Below are 6,195 nucleotides of genomic sequence, written 5' to 3'. Positions count from 1 at the left end.
GAAGTGGTATCGATTGGTAAGCAGAGCCAGAACTAGGACTCAGTACTGTGAGCCTTTCTACCTGCCTGGCTTCAGATGCACTCCCCAATGTCAGGCTGAAATCAGAAAATGATGTTCCTTTTAACAGGTGAGGTGCCCCTCGTAATGCCTGGGAAAAAGCAGTTGCAGTGTCAGCAACATCATTCCTCAAATTTGGACAGCTTAGTGGTTCTCAAACTCTGTCCCTAAAAAACCCTGGGAGCCTGCAAGCTGGGTGCCAGTGTTCTAAGGCTGAAGTCCAACAATTAGTCATTCTTGACAAGATAGAAATGTAAGGGACATAACATTAATGTAGCAGATATGGTCTTTGTTTTATTTTAAGTTTCTTTGCCCATAAATGTTTATAAAGCCTTTGGCATTTGATGACGCTTACTAAGGAATGTTGGCCAATCTTTAATTATTTAAATTATTTGTTGACTCTACGATAAACTGTTGATTCTACTTTAAGATATTCAGCATTCAACTCGTTTTCATCATGGACACACTACTTTGGTCTGAACCACCAAAGATTATGGCAATCACCTCCTAACAGATCTTTTTGCTTCTGCCTTTGCTACTACACAGTCTATTCTCCACACAGCAGCCAGAGTGAGCCTTTGAAAATGTAGGTCCAATGATGACACTTGCTCAGAACTCGGCAATCATTCCCCATCTCATTGCCGAGGAAAGCACAAGTCTTTATAACATGCTACAAGGCCTTACATGGCCTGGCCATCCTGACTTTGCCTGCCCCTCTCCCTTTCCTTCAACCTGCTCCAGGCACTTTGGCCTCCCGGCTGCTCTCTGAACATGCCAGGTAAACTCACACCTTAGAGCCAGTGCCCTATTTTTCTGCCTGAAATGCTTTGCCCCTAAGATATCTGCTTGCCTGAAATCATTATTTCTTTCAAGCTTTCGCTCAAATGCCACCTTCTCAATGCAACCACCCTGCTTAATAGTGCAACTCGTTTACCCTTCCAACTCCCATTCCCTCTTAACCTGTTCTACCTTTCTTCCATTACACCTATTGCCTTCCAGCATTTTAACCCATTAGAATTAGAATGTCAATAACATGAGAACAGAAATCTTGGACTTTTTCTGTATTTCACATCTTCTAGTAAATGTTCCAGAAATATTTGTTGAATAAATAACTTCTATTATGTGCTAAACTCTAATATTCAGAGGATACAAGCATTAACAAGTTATACATGCTTACTTACATTTCAGTGAAAACATAATTTACAAGTAGATGCAGGAAACAGAACAGTGCAAAGTAACATATGAATAATAATGGAAGAAATCATCAAGAAACACTGAGCTGAGTTTAATAGTTTTGTGTGTGTTGCGTGAACTTACAGTTGTAATCTTATTCTACACTACATTGTAGTTTTCTACTATTAAAACAGTTCCTCTGGGCTTCCCTGGTGGCACAGTGGTTGAGAGTCCGCCTGCCGATGCAGGGGACACGGGTTCGTGCCCCGGTCCGGGAAGATCCCACATGCCGCGGAGCAGCTAGACCCGTGAGCCATGGCTGCTGAGCCTGCACGTCCGGAGCCTGTGCTCTGCAGTGGGAGAGGCCACAGCAATGAGAGGCCTGCGTACCACAAAAAAAAAAAAAAAAAAAAAAATGTTCATTCCCGTGAGCCATGGCCACTGGGCCTGCGTGTCCAGAGCCTGTGCTCCACAATGGGAGAGGCCACAACAGTGAGAAGGGCCTGCGTACCAAAAAAAAAAAAAAAAAAAAAGAAAAAAAACGGTTCCCCTGATGAAATTCAACACATCAATATTCACTGTGATCTCCAAGGAACACTGACTTTCAGATGCTCCACACCTGAGGAAATTTAAGCACTGCTATTTGATTGTGTGGTGATTTTAAAAGGCATTCACATATATTTTTCTTATCTAATCCTCAGAACAACCTTCAAAATGCAGGTCTTATGTGTTATCTTCTTTAATGTGTTCTCCCTGTTTTGACTTTCAAGCTTTAAGCAATGAAATTTTAGGTAATTTTCTAAATTAACATGCCTACAGGTTCTATGAGATTCATATGTGTGGACGTGAGTGTGATGGCTGCTACCTGTGTTCATTTTTTTTTTCTTTTTTTCAACTTCAGTCCACCATTATAGGTCCTTCTCTCAAAGTAAGAATAAATTCTACAATAATTGCTGGGAATGGGAAAAGTACATCTTAACAGAAACTTCGTGGAGTCAGCTGGGACCCAGGCTTTGGATTCTCTTCTCTTTCAGTTCCAAGGACATTTATCCCGTAATGATTGTGTAAAAGGCATGGTTTAAGTAGTTATAGAAAATAAAGGATCAATAAAACAGTATCCTTGTTTCAAGAGCTTGTACTCAAGGAGGGGTGTCAATGGTGTCAGCAGTGGTGAAAAACACTGTTTTTGCAAGGTGTGTGTATAATTTTTAAATCAACTTTTCATTTTAGGGTAGATTTAGATTTACATAAAAGTTATGAAAGATGGTATAGAGACTTCTGATATATTCCACACCTAGTTCTCCCTATTATTAGCGTCTTACTTTATGGTAAATATTATAGCTAATGAACCAATATTGATACATTAATTATATTTTTAACTAAAATCTATACTATATTCAAATTTCCTTTTTTTTTTAACTTAATATCCTTTCTCTGTTCCAGGATCCCATCCAGGATACCATGTTGCATTTAGCCATCATGTGTCCTCAGGCTCCTCTTATCTTGTTATGACAGTTTCTGAGGCTTTACTTGTTTTCAATGATTTTAACAGTTTTGAGGAGTACTAGTCAGGTATTTTGAAGAATGTCCCTCAACTGGGATTTGTATGATGTGTTCCTCACGATTAATGCCTGAGGCTATTGGTTTTGGGAAGAAGACAAAGAGTGAAGTGCCACTTTCATCACATTATATAAAGAGTAGATGCTATCTACATGACTTATCCCTGTTGATGTTTATCTTGATCACCTGACTGAGGCAGTGTTTTTCAGGTTTCTTCACTGTAATCCCTGTGATTTTTATGTACCCTTTACCTTGACCAAATCAGGATTATGTAGAAGCTTCCTTGGACTTTCTACGTTTAGCCTCTCCAAACCCTGAATCAGCTCACTTTCCTCACATTTCCAAGATTTCCTATGTATCTTTTTGTCTTTTTGCATGCCAGATATTTGTCTGATGTCATCCATGAAGAAACTGCAATTTTAAGAGTAGAGGGTGTTTTGTTTTGTTTATTGCTTTTTTTTTTTTCCGGTACGCGGGCCTCTCACCGCTGTGGCCTCTACCGTTGCGGAGCCGGACGCGCAGGCTCAGCGGCCACGGCCCACGGGCCCAGCCGCTCCGCGGCACGGGGGATCCTCCCGGACCGGGGCATAAACCCACGCCCCCTGCACCGGCGGGCGGACTCTCAACCACTGCGCCACCAGGGAAGCCCTGTTTATTGCTTTTAACTAGTGACTCGGCTTATCTATGAAATCAAATACTTTATTTTGAAAGCAATCAGGCTAAGAAATCCAAAAATAAGACTAATGATTAATTTCACAGATTCACAAAATTCTAAAAAGTAGCTTAATTTCAAGTTAGAGATGTAAGGCACATGCATTGTTTAAAAAGTTGGATAACAGAGAATTCAGTCTTTTTTTTTTTTTTTTTTGGCTGTACGCGGGCCTCTCACTGTTGTGGCCTCTCCCGTTGCGGAGCACAGGCTCCGGATGCGCAGGCTCAGCGGCCATGGCTCACGGGCCCAGCCGCTCCGCGGCATGTGGGATCCTCCCAGACCGGGGCACGAACCCGTGTCCCCTGCATCGGCAGGTGGACTCTCAACCACTGTGCCACCAGGGAAGCCCTTCAGTCATTTTTCTACATTTCTAAATGTATATCTATTTATCCATGTATCTACATATCTTCATTTTCTTTTGATTTTGGGAGATGATCTTATAGGTATAGTTTTGTATTTTGTTTTTTACCCTGAATTTTCTCATTAAACTTTGTTTTAAAGGGTCTCAAAATTCAAGATTTTTGGTCAAGTTTTTTCCATTAAAAAGTACGGATTTTAAAAACTAACAACTTAAAATTGCCACAGAAAAAAGCCAAATGATCCACAAAACATCCTCTTTTCCCTCTGAAGGTTTTGAATTGCATTGTTATCATTAACCAAATTTTGCTATTCAGTGGCCAGTTGAGAGAAACAGTTCTGAGACCTTCTACCACGAGTCTGATTAAGACTAGGATGGCAGGTATTAGGGATAATATTATTGTAGCCTACTAAGTTTTATGAGCAGACTTAGTGAACTTACCCGCTCCAGCAGCTTTCTTGTCCACTGATTCGATGACACGCACGGCAATGGTGTATCTCACGTCACAAACAGCCAAATGACCCAGAAGAGGATAGCCAGAGTTCAACACATGGGCTTCCAAGAAGCACATCAACCATGTCAGCAACCAGATTTCAAGAGTTCGAGGCCATCTTTTAGCTTCTTGCCGGAGTAGTGATCAATCTTCCCCTTCAGCTCAGCAAATCTGCAGGCAATGTGAGCTGCCTGGTAATTCAGCACAGGTTCATAGCCAGCACTGATTTGGCCTGGGTGGTTTAGGGTAATCACCTGAGCACTGAAGCCAGCTGCTTCCAATAGTGGGTCATTTTTTCTATCACCAGCCACAATGCCAGGATGAATATTTTTGACAGGCAAATTCTTGACAAGCCTACACTGTCCCCCAGAAGAGCTTCACTCAGAGCTTCATGGTGCATTTCAACAGACTTTACTTCAGTTGTAATGTTGACTAGAGCAAAGGTGGCCACCATGCCAGGTTTAAGAATACCAGTTTCCGCCTGCCGCAACGAAGATCTGGCACAACCTAATTAATTAATATTAATTTAAAAAAGAGACTCTTTCCAATATGGTAACAATTCACAAGTACTGGGGTTTAGAACTTAAACATATCTTTAAAAAGAAAAAAAGACCACCAGTCTCCACTAAACCCACAGGGACAGTACCAGTACCACCAATTTTGTAGATGTCCTGGAAGAACAAACCTAAAGGCCTGCCAATTAGAAGAATTGGTGCACAGGCCACAATCTGGAGATTTGAGCACTGTGGTTCCACTGGCACTGCCATCTTTATGGGTGACTTTTGTTCCCTTGAACCAAGGCATATTTGTACCTGGCTCCAGCATGTTTTCTCCATTCCAACCAGAAACCAGCACAAAAGCTACTGTGTCTGGATTATAGCCAATTTTCTTAATGTAGGTGTTGACTTCCTTAACGATTTCCTCATTATCCCTCTGGCTGAGGAGTAGCTCAGTAGAATCCATTTTATTAACGCCAATTAGTTGTTTCACAACCAGTATGTAAGCCAGAAGGGCATGTTCATGGGTCTGCCCATTCTTGGAGATACCTGCTTCCAATTCACCAATACTAGCAGCAATGATCAGTACAGGAGAGTTAGTATGAGATGTGCCTATAATCATGTTTTTGTTAAAGTCCCTGAGTCCTAGGGCATCAATGACTGTCATGTACTACTGGTCTCATATTTTCACATGGAATTATCAATGGTGATAGCAAGCTCATTAAGCATTCCGTTTACCCAAGACCCAGGCATACTTGAAGGAGGTCTCTCCCATCTCAGCAGCCTCCTTTTCAAACTTTTCATTGGTTCTTTTGTCAATCCTACCACATTTGTAGGTCACATGGATAGTAGTGGTGGACTTGCCTGAATCTATGTGTGCAATGATGTTGATGTTAATATGAGTCTTTTCTTTCCCCATCTTGGCTTAGATTTAGTGGTGGTTTCCATGGCACCTGTGTTCTGGAAGCAAACATGTTGCAAAAAAGCTGTACTAAAATTATATATGGAGGATTTCCCTCAATTAAGTTTAAAAAAAATGGCCAACTCCAGTATAAGCATTTAATCATACGTTTAGTGTTTGGAATTTTAGTTAGGGAATTTATAATTATTTCCTCTCTCATCAATTCCGTGATGAATATATTTGATGTATCTTTTGAATAATCTTTGAATGCATTTTTTATTATTTCCTTATTATAGTATCTATGTCACTAGAATTCACATTCCTGGAGGTGAGCTGGATTGTAAATTCAAAGATTACCATCTTCCTTTTGTTGACCTAGAAATAGGACCATTGCTGTAAGACAAGGAAAAACACCTCACTTATTTGGGGGTGTTAGGAATAGCA

At 40.9% G+C, this 6,195-nt stretch overlaps 1 pseudogene; it reads right to left on the bottom strand.

Annotated features, from left to right (window-relative positions):
- Window positions 1–4,269: 4,269 nt before the first annotated feature.
- On the bottom strand, window positions 4,270–5,769 carry LOC112396511 (elongation factor 1-alpha 1 pseudogene; annotated as a pseudogene).
- Between the last annotated feature and the right edge of the window lie 426 nt (window positions 5,770–6,195).

The sequence above is a fragment of the Neophocaena asiaeorientalis genome, unplaced genomic scaffold, assembly GCF_003031525.2.
Source record: "Neophocaena asiaeorientalis asiaeorientalis breed wild unplaced genomic scaffold, Neophocaena_asiaeorientalis_V1.1 scaffold122, whole genome shotgun sequence".
In the NCBI taxonomy this organism is placed as follows: Eukaryota; Metazoa; Chordata; class Mammalia; order Artiodactyla; family Phocoenidae; genus Neophocaena; species Neophocaena asiaeorientalis.
Note: the sequence above shows the minus strand (reverse complement) of the source record. Positions and strands in the feature narration are given on the sequence as shown.